Raw genomic sequence first — 17921 nt, 5'->3', positions numbered from 1 at the left:
GGAGGCAGTTTTATTAATAAAAATTATTAAGTTAGGGCTTTGTCCAAACAAACATGCCACTGCTATCTACGATTTGAAATCTGTTTCCAGTTTGGCGGGAGATGTATTGTTGTAAATGTATAAACTTCTTTGAATAAATGAATTTAAAAAAAATTAAAAAAAAAATGTCGGTATATTACGTAAAATTGTATAGTAGAAGTTATTGTTAGAGGAGTTGCAACTCTCAGACAAATCTGTTTAGGTTTAAGAGTGTAGGGGAAGTCCGGGAGACTTGAACCACTTTTTATATAAAGTATCATATTTTCTTATAGATGGGGTGTAGAGATTCAGTTATCATTTGAAGATTAGCTTATTTATTTAGCCAACTTCTGCTTCATTACTTTTTCAATATTTATAATACTGTAAAGTAGTATACATATTTTAATAAAAAATGGGATATGAATCAACTCTCCCCATCCTAAGGGACACTCGAACCGGGGTCTAGGGAGAGTTGACTATTGTTTTTTAAAGAGGAAAATAAAAATATTTTAGCGCTTAAACCGCAAATGTATTCACTTAAACATTACAAAATTAAGTTATATTATAAAGACAGTTGTACTTCTTATAAAGAAGAAAAAAACATATTCTTAAACATTCATTGCACAGTTAACATAATTTTTTAACAAAATTAAACATTTTAACAATCAAACTTATTGGTCTTTCTTAACTTTTTTTAAATTATACACTTATTCTTATAATTTGGTGGCAGCAATCAGTCTTAATAATTATTTTCAGTCAAAAGGTAACCTAAAAAACTAATTCTGATCACATTCATGACAAATAAAATCATCAATATCTTCTGTAAGTCCTACACATGTCTCATGGACATATCTACGGCATAAACGACATAGACGCATGGTCATAATTTCTTCTGATTGGCAAACAAAACAATACCACCTATCGTTCACGCAAGGATTCTGTGCAAAATCATTATCACTGGAACTGTCAGCGTACGAAATATCCTCGTCTTCACACTCGGTTTCACTATCATCATTCATATGTTTACGTTTTTTGCATTTGCCAGTTCTCTTTCTCTGGGCTTTTTGTTTTGAATCTTGTTTAGTCTTCAATATTTCCTCCTTTCCTTTAGTTTTTCCTGGAACATTCTTTTTTTTATCATCTTTTTGTTTAGGATTTTTTTTGATTTTTATTATTTTCTTTCCTTTGGTCTCTTCTTGTACCTTCTTACTAGGTTTATTAGTATAATTTTCATTTTCAGTGTCACTATTCCCAAAAATTCTTTTCTTAATATTATTCATATTCATCTTTTGTTTTTTTATCTCATCATTCTTCATAACATTGGATTGAGTTTCTTTTAGCTTCCTTTTTGGGCGTTTAGGGTCATCAAATCTGTTGTCGTTATTAGGGATAGAAATGTTGTTTACAGTTTCTGAGATACATTCACTGTTATTTTCCTTCTCAGGGGTAATTGTCAATATTTTGGTCTTGCCAGGCTGACGGCCTCGTCGAGCCACCTTTCTTGGAGGCGCTTTAGGAAATGGTCTCACCATCTCTGGAGTCACTATTTCAAGGTTTGAAGTAGATGGGATTGGTGATGAAATAGTGCGTCGCTTAAGTGTAGTTTGCTCTTTTGATCCCGTAAGTGCTAAAGAAAAGCATTGTAAATCAATAGCTTGTTTTTTCTGAATCGGTGACTTAGCATTCGATGACTCCAGAGATATACTTTTTTGTGGTGGGACAGAAGATGATCGCGTACCCGTGAAAGGTTTTGCTAAAGGTGTTGTGACCACTTGGAATCTGTTGGAGATTTTTAATGGCTCCGAACTAGCACGAATGAATTTGACGTCTTTAACAGATTGTTTTGATGTCGTAGTGTTTGAGTTTTCATGAGTACTATCTGGAACATTCTGCGCAGGGTTCGTATACATTTCTAAAAGAGTAGGAGATTCCAGTTCAGGAGTCGATAACTCATTAATAGTCAAATTTTCATTTGATGATAATAGAATGGTATTACCTGGTTCGCTGGCACATTCTTGATGCTGTTGCAAACCAGAACCATGACCATAATCGCCAATATTGTGATTATGTTTGGACTTTTGAACAGAAATGGTTATGTTTGCCACATTCTGTACAAGATGAGATGATTCTTCAAGTTGGGTGGAGAATACGAGCTGACTTTCTAAAGACATTGGTGCGCTTGTTGATGCTTGTTCTTGAGACAATTCTCTATCCGTGACTGCAGAACACAAAAAATCGTCGCCACTAAAAATATCTGGGTTAAACGGATGGATGCCAGCTTTTTGAAATCCACTTAGTATATTGCTTTGACTGAATGCTTGAGACATAATTGTTTTAATGAATCCTGGAATATTGTAAATTGTAATTGTTTTGCCGGGATTGGATAACATCCAGTTGTTCATGGCTGTGTTATATCGGGATTTGAAGGAGGAATAAACTGCAATATCGAGAGGCTGTAATTTATTACTGCAGTGTGGCGGAAGAGTTAACAATGTAATGCCATTACTTCTTGCAAAATTAATAGCATCAACGCTTACATGGCTCTCATGATTATCTAGCAGTAAGAGCACACGATTGTTCTCAGAGGCATGACAGTATTTTGCAAAATGTCCAAGAAATTTCACAAAACTTTTTGTGGTCATCCAACCACTTGTATGAGCGTCTCCAGATGATCCTTCCGGGCCTTCCGATACAAAATGTTCCTGATATCTAACCCTCGGAAAAATAAAGAAAGGAGGTATCACATTTCCAATCGCATTGACGGCGAAACAAATTGTTACGGTGGTCCCTCTATCTGCTGATGTGACTTGTCCGACTTGTTTCGACTTTTTACTGGCTATCACTTTTGGACATGCTTGAACAGTCGTACATCCAGTTTCATCACAATTGTATATATTTAGAGCCTCAAAATTGTATTTTTCACGCACCGTCTTTAAATTTGTAAAGAAATCGGTAACATTTTTTTTGTTAAAACTCGTGGCACGAGACAAGCTAGTAGCTTCAGGTGTTCTTAAACTCAATTCTCGATTTCTGGAAAGGAATCCACGAAACCAATCCTTTCCAGCAGCATTGTTCGTTGCCCAGCTACCTGGATACTTTTTTGAATTCGCCTCCGCGAATTCAAAAGCCAATTGCAATGCTTGCTTTCTATAGTCGTCACAAAATAATAGATCATATTTGACACATGTCATCGCAACGTAAATAGTGATGTGAACTGCAATATCGGTAACCAGTTTAAACGATTCTCACGAGAAATCGATTAAAAATTTTAGGAGTTTGTAATCGTTTAGGTTATTTTTCTGTTCATTGCTTTTCAGTTCTAGATATATCAATCAACATTTATTTAAACGTTATACAGTTTAATAGAAATAATAAGTAAGTATTTTAAGTGAGCACAACGGCAACCTGTACTTGTTGTTGTATTGTAGTTATACATTAGCATAGTTCACGAGGATAACCTGTACGTAAATAACAAAATTCTGAAGTAAAACAAAAGACCTCCTTATTGGAATTTTTTATTTATCAACGTCATCGGAAGATGAACCAAAACCATCTGTTGAGCTAGTTTCACCAGTCCATATAATTAATTCGTTTTCAATTAAATTATCAATATTAACATCTCTGTCAAAATCTTCTTTTATTAGTTTTCTAGTTTTTTCCACCACCTTTCTCCAGTCTTCCTTTGTTACTTTAGTACATGCTTCCTTTAATAAAGTCATCATTTTTTTTGTGGAGAACGGTGGCTTAGTATTATTACGTCCTGCGTAGCCTGTAAAAAAAAAACACTGTTGTAAAATAGTAATGTTCCTTCACAGTGATATTACAAATTCGAAAGTTTATATGTTACCTCTTTACATTTGTACTTTATTAAAATATGCTACTAGTACAAAATAAGTCTTAATATATACGAATTTAAAATAACAGTATTAAATGCAAAAATATTAACCTTTAATTTGAGCCCAAATCAACTCAATAGCATTGTATTGACAGTGGTACGGCGGTGTCCTTATAATTTTATGTCCATGCTCAAGTGCCAATTCATCAATTTCATACCTAAGTTTTGTAGGTCTATGCTCTCGCACTAATCTTAACAATTCCACTTTCAATAGCTCCATGTCAGCTTCGACACCATTCCTCTGTAGCCATGCCACCAAATCAGCCTTTTTATTTGCCTGAGTCGGCGCTCGATCTATTTGAACCGAATGATACGATGCATTGTCCATAATTATTGTACATTGTTCGGGGAGGTTCTGAAGTAAAGTTTTAAACCACTCTTTAAATTTGTTTGCGTCCATTTCTTCGTGATATTCTTTTGTACTTTTTGATTCAAATGCTAGTAAAGCATTATTAACGAAACCTCCCCCGGCTGATCCAGCATGGCAAATTATGAGGCGACCACCTTTTCCCATTGGCACTTTCGAGCTGGATGCTTTAGTGTCGTCGGTCCATGATTGTGGTACTGTGTGGTTTGAGTTCAACCAAGTCTCATCGATAAACACAACATTATCCCAATTTGTAATTTTATTCATTTCTCTCAAAAATGAAACTCTTTGTAATATTAAATCATGTCTTTCCATCATAATATTTCTTTTGTCAGACTTCTTGTATTTAAAACCAATTTTTTTCAAAATTGTAATCAGTGAGGTAGCACTCCCAGTAAATAAGCCAAGCTCTCGAAGTGATACCAACAATTTACTCACAGTAGGGTACTCGTGTCTAGTATAATATGTATAAACATGGTTACGAATAGCGTCTGCATCGAACGTGTCGATACCTGTTACAGGCTTGCTTTTCTTCCTCTTTCTAGGCGTATGTAATACGTTTTCTTGAGAGCCGGAAGGCCCATATTTTTCTTGTATGATGGTGTGTACCGTTCTTTTGCCGATTCCAAGTGCACTTGCGACGCGATTTTGCACTTGTGTCACTGGTAATAGAGGTCCACCATTAAGTGACTCCCTTTCGAAATAGTCGTGTAATTTCACAACCAGTTCGCGAGTCTGGCTATTTAAAGCACGTCCTCTTTTCGACATGTTGAAAAAGAGTTCACACAGAATCAAGTCCAAAATATCCAAGCCAAGGTCAACGAGATTGAAAATAGAAGTAGTCCAAAAGCACAGCCGAGTCACAAGAAAAAACACCACGAATAACCAAGCGTACAGTCAACTTCCAAGACGGCGAAAGACTGCGCGGGCGCCGATGCAGAGTGACGCTAAATCGACATCAGTGTTGCCGTTTCAGAATTTGCGATAAAGAAAAGGAAATACAAATCTGACTTTACGGTTCTGTCTACTATAAATACTAGTATACTCAGTCTAATTTTGTAAGCACTTTAAAATTTTTGTTTTTGTAATTAAATAAGTCATTTTTTTAAGTGAAACCGATTTGACTCGATGATAGTCGGCGCGTATTGGTTACAACATTATTATTAAAAAGAATTATTTCTTTGTAGACTGAAGATGTAACTGTTTATAAGACGTTTCGGAGTAACCCAAAATTGGATTTTATTTTGGAATTCCTGCGAAAATAATACTTGAAATATGTTTCTTTCATAATGTATAGACCTTCAATAAAATTTATGTATTTTTTTAAAACCCAATAAGTTATTAATTGCTTATTTACTGTTTCGTTGATTGCATTCAACGTTACATACTATCGACTGGTTTAGCTGTCAAATATGATCTATTATTTTGTGACGACTTTAGTAATTAAATAAGTCATTTTTTTTAAAGTGAAACCGATTTGACTCGATGATAGTCGGCGCTTATTGGTTACAACACTATTATTAAAAAGAATTAGACTGAAGATGTAACTGTTTATAAGACGTTTCGGAGTAACTCAAAATTGGATTTTATTTTGGAATTCCTGCGAAAATAATACTTGAAATATGTTTCTTTCATAACGTATAGACCTTCAATAAAATTTATGTATTTTTTTAAAACCCAATAAGTTATTAATTGCTTATTTACTGTTTCGTTGATTGCATTCAAAGTTACATACTATCGACTGGTTTAGCTGTCAAATATGATCTATTATTTTGTGACGACTTTAGTCAGGCCGTAATGCATTTTACTGCACGATAGTAAATATTCAACAAGCAGTTTTTCTTCAGAAACAGTAAATACTTGTGACTCTTTATACTGACTGTTTTTTTCATCAAATTTGTGTAATTTTTGTTCATTCAACTTATAACGTCTTAGTGTACTTCTATCGATTCCATACTTGATGGCTGTTTTTCTCATAGTTGCACCCTCCTTTACGTCACGTATAGCGCTTTCTAGTTCTGTCTTAGTATATTTTTTTCTTTTGCGTGTTTTTTCAGAGGACTTATATTGAAATGGCATTTTTTCTGCAAGTAATATAATAAAAAGATTAAACATAAAAAACAAGCCATACAGGCAGGACTTGCGTAATGAACAGGGATCGGAATAGGTATAGTTAAACTTCGAGGAACATAGACAGAAAATGGAGACTGCCTCACGACAATATTTTTTAGGTCCTAGACCTTTTCGGGATTCGGGAAATCACTCAAGACCATTAAAAATTGACGTAATTGCGGACAAGCAGGTGCACCATATTTATCTTAACTTTGCGATGCACAGTAGGTCGGATCTGCGATATTGCGGACAATGGATATTTTTCCCGATACCTCTCTAAAAAAATGCCAATCGAGAGATCCTATTGTCCTAATCAAATATAGATATTGTGAAAAAAATCCAAAGTCCGCAATATCGCTGATCCAAGCCGCTGTGTCGCAAAGTTGAGATAAATAATAGTGTACCTGCCTGTACCCAATTCCGACAATTTTTAATGTACTAAAGTGATTTCCCGAAACCCGAACAGGTCCAGGACTTAAAAGATATTGTCGTAAGGCAGTCTCCATTTTCTGTCTATGTTCCTCGAAGTTTAGGTAAAAAACTCTATATATTCCAATCCCTGGTAATGAATGAGGGTACCGAATTGCTTTTAAATTTAGTTTAAAAATTTTAAATCTCCAAATCGATTAAAATACACGTTCAAAAAATTTTCATGCTATTAACACTACAGCGGGAGGCATGAACCACTGAGCATATCTCCCGCACACGCCGTGGTGCAAGTCTCCCGCATATACTACTTTGACATAAATTTTTTCTCACAGAAAAAACAGTCAATCTTAGCGAAACAACACTTAGCACACGTCAAACTACAATAATCAGGCATTACAATAGTAATAATACATAATACGTACCTCAATAAACACGGTCGTACTCTCAAAACTACTAAAATTAATAAAATTTACTCCGCAGTAATAAAAACACGTTTCACAACCTGACAGCTAAACAAACCGGTTATTGTGCAAAATGGCGGCATGCTTGTTATTGGCTTCCCGCGCGCTACCAATGACCGTGTTGACGTTTCGTTAGCGCGAAATTTAAGTTGACTTTTGAAAGATGGTGCAACTCTCCCATCTGGGCAAGTCTCCCGGACTCCCCCTACTAACTAATAAATACATAAAATAAATGTTTTGTGGGTAAAATATTAACAATTAACATATGTCCACGGACAGAGAATGATTTAATTCCAATTTATTTTCGAGGATGCTGGTTTTTCACTGCGTCCATAGTGCGAGTTGTAACAAAGAGAAAAATGACGTTCGTTAGTAAATAGTAAAAAAGGGAAGCTGTAACTATGCGTCAGAATATAATAAATAAATGTTCATCAACTTACTAAAAAAATCTTGAATAATTATTTTATTTTAGAAAATATCAGGTTTTTGGGAATATACTTAGTTCTTGGATATCATAATTATGTTTATTAATATTTATTTTAATTATTTATTGTAAATTTTGAATTTGTGGTTTCTTTTTAAAAGTTCTCATTTTTTTTAAGTTTCGTAAAAGATAAATTTATTTTATATCAATGCTGTGTACCTACTCTTATCATCGATTTCAAGGTAATATATGGTTTGTGAACTTATATTATGTCTTAAATAAATAAAGAAATAAAAAATAAATATCAGCCCTGTACATCTTTGACTTTTTTATAGTACATTATAAGGCAATAATGTGACATAAATGAAAAACATCCTACATTTGATTTGATGACTTTTACTTTTTATAAACATAAAATCTGTATACGTTGTGTTAAAATAATATTTACGACTTAAAATATGATTTACAAATTAAAATATTATATATATGGCTTTGTGCAGTCCAAGAGCTTGTGTATTATTGCCTAAAAATAATGTCCTTTTGGCAAAAATACTAGTAGTAAAAGCACAGAGTTGGTATTACCCTAGTGATGGCGTCAATCCGCGCAATACGTTACTATGTAGCAACATCGGCATAGAAACAATGTTTTATGGTACAGTCACTTTGTAATAAGACTGAAATTTGCTAAGAAAGTTGTTTAAGTAAAAGATATTGAAACTATTTATATTATGTATGTCGCGTCTTATCAGTGGCCGTCTACACCGTGGATATCTCGTTTTACTACGTATAAATATATTTACAAATTATATTCTGTTCCGTTTTATTATACGCTACTTCCAACGCGTTATGTAGCGACATCTGGTCATGTATTTGTCAATTACATACTGTCTTTTAAACAAAATGAAGTTTTCCATAGATAAAAGGTAAAGTAAATAATTTTTATTTCACAATAAGCAGTAGAGCTCCTTGTGAAAGAGTTCGTCTAAGGAAGTAATGCCACCTTATCTATTTCTGCAGCCAAGCAGTAATTTAGTAAGTTTTGAAGGATAAGGGTGCTGGTGAAATTACAAGCACATGGGACTTGTCAACTTATGTCCCAGGGTGACGGGCGCAGTGGCAGTGCCCCCAGATCTTTGTGACTTAAAGCTCTGAGTGGCACTGCAACTGTTATGGACAGGCGCACCATCAGGCGCACGACTTGTTCGCCCCGTCACGTGATATTATAAAAAATTACAATTGAAATCGTTATATTCATTAAACTCCACTGCTCATTCATAAGGTAGATTCCTCTTAAAAGAATGAGCAAGAAACTAGAGGTAAAGGGCCTTAGTCCAAATTTCGGAATTTAAATGTTTTTACAAACATTGCTTTAGAAATTTTTATTGAATTGATTTGTTGTAATTATTAATACAAAGATCGAACACTCAGAAAAAATTCCTTCGATCCGGTCGTATTCGAACCGACGTCTTCTTGCATACCGTGGCAGACGCTATACCAACTAAGCCACGGAACGAACCAGCGGACCTCACGAATTTAGAAAGAATTTTGCTTTAGAAAGTTAAAAATCACATCAATTACCATCGCATTGGTAAATGACATTTATTTGACCTGAAGATTGATTTTTAAATGCCTAATTACGAACCTCATTCTCTTTTGAAAAACTCTGTAGTAATAATTACTATTTGGCGCTTGAAGTTCTTTTCCTCTCACCTATAATTTTTTTCATTTACATTTAAACCAAAACCAGGACAATTATGAAGTTAAGGAAATTCGAAGTCACGATTTTTTTCTTGAATTAACAAAAATGATATTTACGTAATAATTTCCGGTATTCGATTATGCGCTGTATTTATAAATTCAACGCACATCTCTATTTGTTAATTTATTTTCCGTGATCGAGCCATAAATTTTATTCGTGTTGCAAGTTTTATGATTAAATATTTGAATCGATCATCTACTATACATTATATTAACTTAGCAAACGTCTTCATATCATGTTAGACTAATGACATTCAAATCTATGAATTAACACAATTTTCAATTATGTATACTGTCATAAGAATTATTGATGTTTACGTCTTTTAACCGGTGGAGTAGATGTTTAGCTTAGAGCTCCTTTGTAAAAGAGTTCGTCCAGAGAAGTACTGCTACCTTAGCTATTTCTGCCGTCAAGCAGTAATACAAACATTACTGTGTTTCAGTTTTGGAGGTTAAGGGTGCTGGTGAAATTACAGGCACGTGGGACTTTTCAACTTATGTCTCAGAATGACGGGCGCAGTGGCTGTGCCTATCTTTGCAATTGAAAGCTCTGAGAGGCACTGCAACTGTTATGGACAGGCTTATCGCTTACCCTTACCACCAGGTGTACAACTTGTTCGTCCCATCGATAGTTTTGACCTATCTTGCCAGTGATAGCCTAATAAGAGAACGGTTGCTTCTCAATTGAGAGATCTACGGTTTGAATCCCTATGGCGACATTTACCTATAACTTTAATTTCTAAGTTATGTTACGCTTTTAGTAGGAATACCTCTTGCTAACCGAAACATGTGATACAGCCTGTTCGTCAAAGCAGGTTGACAATCCTGTAAAGTGCCTAAGCCGTATTGGACCAGCGTTCTGGACTACGAGTATATAGCGTTCACCATCGCTTTGAAGCAGGGGGTCCAGGGATGTTAGTCTAACCTTATGTGACTACAATGTCCCGCCACAGTCCATGCAACACTTGTTGTTGTGCCCTAATACCTGCACGAGGGAAGATTTCTACGTGGCCACGGATAGCGCAGTCAATGTGGCAACAAAGTCAATGTACTCCTAAAATTAAAGAAGCATCGACACGATAACAAGCAGTGGTATATTTAACCGGTTGATCATTGACTTACAGTCAATACGGTTGATGAACTATTTTGAGATGTGCCAATTAACTTTTACAACTTCAAGAACTTTAAATCATTTTACATGACATTTTCTATTGTACTTTACTTTTTTTCATGTAAATATTGATAAGAAGATCGACTGAACTCCGCGGGTGGTGCAGCACTGTTGACGTCTCGAATCGATACTCCGTGTCCCTCCCTACTTTTTCACTTTGACAGCTAACATTCCCGCAAAAAGATAGGAGTTAATAAATCTCACACACACAAATTTAAAGTTAATAAATTTCACAATACCAATAACACTTCTTCAAATATGCAACTGATTTGGCGATGTGAATCGATTATTGCGTTTATGTCTCTCTTTCTGCACGTTTCATTAAAGTTAAATTTACCAACCAAATTTGACATATTTGAACGAAATGTATGCTTGTAAGCCTTGTTAGAATTGTGCCGTTAGAATTTCGTGTTAGGCTAAACCTACAAATATTTCCATGAAAGAATTTACAATGCCAAAATAATTAGACACATGAAGGGAGTGCGCCAAGGCAAGTCTTGGTGAATCAGACGCGTGGGTAGACAATGCGCAGGATTTGACAGGCGGCAGGTGGAGATGTACGTGACGCCTACTTGAATATTTGTACTATGAGTTTACGACTAGTAACGTCAATGTTGAATTAGTCCCTAGTTTGTTTTATTTTTGTCCATTTTATACCCCTTTATGAATTCAATCAAAGGGCTGGAAACAAAAACTTATATAATGATATTTTATTATTATTGAATATCATCATCATGTTTAATTATCATAGTACTCGTCTTTTTTAGTGAAATACTCCACTAAGTTGTTGTTATTATTTATGAGAAGATCGAGAAGATATAAAGAAAAAATCCTTTTACGAATGGATTCGATCCAGTGACTGTTACCACGTTGAGGCAATGTTAAACTACGATCTGAGTAAAGTTGAAAGAGTTGTCACACACTGCTGGCACCGCTTAGGCACGTCCTGTTGATTGTAATGTAGCGTGGAGAGGGTAGTAGCCTCCGCAGTCTTCGCACATTTTGCTTAGTGAGTTTAAAGTTCAAAATTGAAAAAGAAATAGTGGAAATAAATTCGGTTTTATAAAAAATATTTTGAAGTTTTTTGTGATCTTTTCGGTAAGAGATTTTTGGTAACTGGTAAACGGGTCAAAATTAGACGAGCAGAAGTGCTCGCTTCAGCGATTAATTAGAGAGTGACGACGGAAAGAAAACAACGTGAGAATGACGGGCAACGGAATCAAAGAACGATTCAAAATTTGGTAAAACAAGTAGCCAGGAACCAGAGAAAAGGTGATAAAGGGCGGAATGACGATGGAAGGAGGTCGCATCGTCACAAAGCTACCACCAGCAGCTAACGCCAGCTCATATCCCTTATAGCACTTTCAATACCAGTATATTCTGATGACGTCATAAATACTTAACGTCAATACAACAATAATGTTTAATCTTAACTTATCTCTTTTGATAAGCGTGATGAAATCAGCAATTCGTTTGCTTTACTTTTTTATGAAACACAAGTTATAAAGGACATATACAAAGGTGAGCTTATCTCTAGAAGAGATCTCTTCCAGCCAACCCTAGCCTAGGTGAAAAATGAAGTCTGCGGGACTAATTATTGTACAATAAAATTAAAATTTTAATGTGAGTAAAAAAAAATATTTAATAATATATATATATATATATATAAATAATATATATACATATAAAGGATGATGATATGATATGATATGAGATAATATATGTACATATGACAGACATGCACACGTACATGAACTTTATATATATAAATACAAACATAAGCAGAATATATATTATAATCTAAACAAATTAGCACTTTATAATATATGTTACCTATTAACTATCTAACGCGTTCGACAGGTAGTGCTCTTTTCATTTATGTTTAGTTCATTTGCTTCTTTGAAATTTGCATTTCCTTGAAAACACGACAACATATCGAGTATCTCGTTCTCGAATCCTTAGCTTTAGCGATACACACACAACCACACACATTGGAAATGAAACTATTTTATCGAATCTAAATAACAAATATTCCTTTTCTCAAATATTGTGACTTTACCATCTCAGTTACTAGTAACCATGGTATGTACTGAGCCTTAAACGTTGTTTTGTCTGTAATCTGTGGTATGTTTATGTGGTGGAAACCATATTAATAATAAACCGTAATGATAATAAAAACGATTTATTTCAGACACTTGGCCTGCCTCCTCCGTGGCCGAGCGGTTATCATGCCTGCCACGCAGAGGTCCCAGGTTCGATTCCCGGGCCGTGATTACACCTAAATTACAAATTACACCTAAACTCTCGTGAGTTTAGGTGCAATTTGTGGTTGTCTATGTGTGTGTTCATGGCACCCGCGACACAGGGTTTCCCAAGTGCGGGGCTATATTGAGTGTGTGCGTTATTATTATAGTGATAAGTAAATAAAAGACAGATTCTTAATAGTCTATACAACCTCAAAAGGCAATTGATTCCGCATAATAGTAAAAGTGATTCAACATGAATTACTTTGGAAAAAATACATTGTAAAATTGAGGATAGCTATACCTTACTTATGACACGGTGCAAAAACACGATTCCTAAAAATTTTCACGATAGAAACAAAAACACAAAGTTACCTCGAAATTTTACAAGAAAACGGCTGTATTCAATAAATACTTTACATACCTACATTGACTTACAATTATATGGACGTCGGGTCCGCGCTAAAAAGTGTCCGCACTTGTAAGGCGCTAAAATCGTATACAGAGCGCGACACTCCGCTTTAGTCTTCATTTGTTCTACGGACAGCGCGATACTGCGATGACATAACTATTTAAATTTCGAATAGGTTGACTTGGGACATTTTTTTCGTGGTTTTTGTATTAGACCCGTCGTCCATTTATTTGTAAGTCAATGCATACCTATGATTGTTTTTATATCAACTGAACTAAATAGACCACGTATACTATACGATATACATTTTTCAAATAGCTTTAATTTCGTTGGTAAAAATATAAATTCCGATATAAAGCCAGTATACCTGCCTGCAGTAATTTTTTTTCCATTTCAAGTAACAAACCTATTTTATACCATAGACTTTACTAATCAACCTTTGTTTGTTAGATAGTTCTTTAATAATCTCAGTACAGAGTACTAAAAACACCGACCTCAAAAGTACAAGAAATTACGTCTATTTGCCAAGTTTTATTGAAATATCCTCTAGTTCGCCACTATACAGGACTTGACACTGGAGATAATAAAAATCGGTTCTCACTACTCAAAGTATATGAGAGAAACGCCTTGAATTGGAGAATAGCAAAATCAACCATTAAAATAATTTAAGTAAAATTTAGGCGCTATTTATAAAAATGAATATTCATGCGTGATCAACCACCCTTAGAGGTTGATAATTTTCTTCAAAATGAAATGGGACCATTATGCAGGTACCCTCTTTCCAACAAAAAAGAATCATGAAAATCGGTTCACAATTACCGTCGTTATCGCGTAACATACATACAAAAAAAAAACATACAGTCGAATTGAGAACCTCCTCCTTTTTTTAATTGATTAAAAACTAGTATTTCTTTTATTTTAAGAGGTGAGCTACAGGCGCATCCACCGCTCCAGCGTGGGACTATCTCACCTGTCCGCAATAATTATCAGTGTCCTTTTTGAGCTGGCTCAATATCGATAACAATAATAATGTGCAAGACAACAGCTAATTACTCAGACTCAAACTATGATATTTCTTATACTATGAGTACCAAAGCTACAAAATTTACTACGCGGAATTCTCCGAATTATGGGCAGATCGTTTGCCGTTGCGCTCGTGCCGGGAATCGAACCTGCAACCTCTTCATTTAGCGCTACATAGTTCTAACGAATGATGGGTTCTCGAGGCCGTTATAATGTTATGCTAATTTAGTAATTCATCCATGAGTATCTGACATTAAAAATGAAAAAGTGTGGAATTTGGAACCTTCTTTATTAATGACTAAAGATTTTTTTTTAATTGCGAGATCATCAGGTCACTGAACAGCAAGTTAAGAAACGACGTGAAAAAATTATAAAGTCCCCAAGGGCTACCAATAATTTAGTGATCGATAAAGGTCATTTCACTCTGTCAACACTTCGTAAGATTGTGAGTATCTGACCTCTTGCGCCACGCTTTGTGGCTGGTTGTGGTCACAGCTTTATTATGCTTGCACACTGTAACGGATATTGCTATTATTATATAGAGATTTGTTTCGAAAATGGATGTAATTTGCTGCATGGATGAGATTTGTCCGTGGATTAGTAACTTTATATTTCAGATTTTTGTTGCTTTTGTTTTAGGTGTTAATAAACAAGTAAAAGTTTTTGCGCACTACGTCCGATTTGTATCAGTTGCGAGTTACAGGTGTTCGTCATTTTGTCTCTATACGATATTCGTATTTTCTCGGACAAATTCAAGATTATACCATTGCTGAACGTAAAATTTGATTCTCTGCACATCAATAAAACCGTCGTTAGAATATTGTGAAATAAACTAAAATATATCTACTTAACTCAAAACGAGACACTTTATGTGAGCAAGTTCTGGCCAAAATAGTCCTTATGCAAAAACATGAAATTATTTTTTCTATTTTATTTTTTAAATATGTATATTTGGCAAGTAGAAAATAACCTAGACGTAAATTTACACAGATCTTTCACGGGAAGCGAGTAATTCGTTTTTCGTTGATTCTGAGAAAATACACTTTTTGAGGTAATACACTATTGTATTAACATTGCGATACGACATCCTAAGTCTCTGATTCATAACGAACACGAATCGGATGCAGTGCACAAAGTGCACAAAGTGTGCCCCGTTTTTGACCAATAAATACATATATGCTCTACCGACTGACTTACTTATTTAACCTGGTCATAACATTTGTTTTTCTAACCTACGATGTTAGCGATTTATTTTAAAGTAACGGTCACATTACCAACATATTCACTATGTCATATAACGTCTGCCACTTACAACTCTCATAAGAAACTATGTACAGCACAGCTATGTAGAGTGTCGATCGTTGATAAATACAACGCATAATATTTGGGTAGAAAATGTTTTTTTTAGTCTCTTTCGAGCGATTATCGATACTTTAAACTTGTGGTACAGATTACTGTTTTACGCCCAAACTTTGAGTATATAAGCAAGTTGACGAGTTAATTTTGTTGTTAGTGATGTGTTAACTTTTTTAAAAGATGTAATAATTTTACTCGCTCGCTGATTACGCATAACACAACATATAACAGCTTAGATAAAAAAGTTTAACCGACCTGAAAAAAGGAAGATTGTCAATCCGATTGATTTTTTTGTGTGTATGTTACCCGATGATTCTTTTTTGTTGGAAAGTGGATAGATACCTCAGTATTTAACCGACCTGAAAAAAGGAAGATTGTCAATCCGATTGATTTTTTTGTGCGTATGTTACGCGATGATTCTTTTTTGTTGGAAAGTGGATAGATCAGTAGCGGTCCCATTCCAATTTGAAGAAAATATTCCAAATTAGGGGATGACTTCGGTTTATTGGACTTGACCCACTTTCTGTTAACCGATTTCAATAAAACTTGGCTTTTGTTCGAACAATTCCTAACGAGGGTTTTATTATCTTACTCTTACTAATATATACTCTTATAAATATATTCATACTAAGGATGGTAGTAAATGTTATATTTATGAGGGCAAAGCATTAAAGAGTTGCACACAAGCATAACTACTTACGTAACTGTCTGTTACCCGACCGCTAGATAGAACTATCACTTTTGATTTATGGCTCATTATGCGCTGTCGTTTGGATATTCACCTTTGCTCATGCTTGCGTTAAACAAATGAAGAAGGTTTTTAATTATTTCATCGGCCTTTGTCCTTTTAAATTCGGCGATGAGGTTCTATTATAGGATTCAGTTACTCTCTCTTTAATCGTGCAGGAGCATATTTATCCGGGTTTTCGTCGTTCCAAGAAAAAAAAAACTTTTTATTAGGGACTATTTGTACAATTAATTATTATATTCCCTAAGTAAGACTAAATGTCCTGTATAGTAGTTTTCTGTTTATTTATCCATACTGTAACAAATATTGCAGATAATAATAACTTTTTTATAATATAAAAACCGACCTCAAACGTTCGTGGAATTATATCTATGTGCCGAGTTTTATTGAAACCGGTTACCGGAAAGTGCGCGAAACCGGATTCATCCTCTAGTTTGTCACCCTGTGGAATTTAAATAGGACCAATACTGAGGTACCCTCTTTTCAACAAAAAAAGAATCATCAATATCAGTTCATAATTACCGGAGCAATCGTAACATACATACAAAAAAATACAGTCGAATTGAGAATCTCCACCTTTTTTGAAGTCGGTTAAAAAATAAAACAATTTTTTCGGATCTAAATAGCGTAGTTTTTTTTTTCAAACCAACTAACATTTATCGTGATCATGGCCCTTCGCAGGTGCCATGATCACGGCTAACTCTTTTATTATCATATATTAGCTATGTGTAACAATCACAGTAACCTAACAACTCTATATTTTATCTATAAAACTTAACTTTTGAAAACCACCAGAGGACAGATAGTTATTGCTATACTTCGATTTAAACTTTCACTATTTTTACACATTATTTGATTTTTAATTGGGTACTTAATCACGTATAAAACATATTTTATTTTATTTACCTCGACGTTTCGGACATATTACAACGTCCATGGTCTCGAAGGGACTGAAGAGGCGGGTGTTAGCATCTTCTAGCCGTGCGAGTTTTTCTAACTACCGGCACTTGAGCTTCATTATTTATTTGTGACCTTGTGTTGTCTAGTGAGAGCCCTAACTTAACTGAATTAAAAAATCAAATAGTAGTTACTGTTGACAAAACTCCTTACCAATAAGCTAAAAGTAATCGATAGACTGGAGCTAGTGTTCAATGGACTCTTGACACGTTTTCTTTGTACATACTCGAGTCTGTCCGTAAGAGCTGTTGCGTTATTCGAAACTTATGTATGGAATGAACAATGTATTATTTATATATACTTGTGTGGTTATACCCATAAACTTATATATAATTGATCATAACATTTCTTTAAACTGATGTGGTGTGTTAATACCTCAGGAATGCATCGCAAAGAACAAATTATCTTATGAAACACTTACATTGTCTTGTCATGCCTTAGTTTTGTAATCCTGTCTGGAGTCAACTCGTCAGAATACGCACATACTCGCCGTATTGCATACCTGATAAGTCAAATTGCCATATTATACATACTCCCTCTTATCATA

At 34.7% G+C, this 17921-nt stretch overlaps 1 protein-coding gene and 1 long non-coding RNA gene across 2 annotated transcripts in view; one reads left to right on the top strand and one right to left on the bottom strand.

Annotated features, from left to right (window-relative positions):
* The window catches only part of LOC113230561, a 194637-nt gene that overhangs the window by 103385 nt on the left and 73331 nt on the right, over positions 1-17921 (top strand). The gene's annotated exons all lie outside the window — the stretch shown is intronic.
* LOC113230562 overlaps positions 1305-17921 on the bottom strand; it is an 18470-nt gene continuing 1853 nt past the window's right edge. Inside the window, exon 3 of the long non-coding RNA XR_003310509.1 lies at positions 1305-1518. This is a non-coding gene — a long non-coding RNA (uncharacterized LOC113230562). The remainder of the gene's footprint in view (positions 1519-17921) is intronic.

Source organism: Hyposmocoma kahamanoa, unplaced genomic scaffold (genome assembly GCF_003589595.1).
Source record: "Hyposmocoma kahamanoa isolate Upper Pololo Valley unplaced genomic scaffold, ASM358959v1 63, whole genome shotgun sequence".
In the NCBI taxonomy this organism is placed as follows: domain Eukaryota; kingdom Metazoa; phylum Arthropoda; class Insecta; order Lepidoptera; family Cosmopterigidae; genus Hyposmocoma; species Hyposmocoma kahamanoa.
Note: the sequence above shows the minus strand (reverse complement) of the source record. Positions and strands in the feature narration are given on the sequence as shown.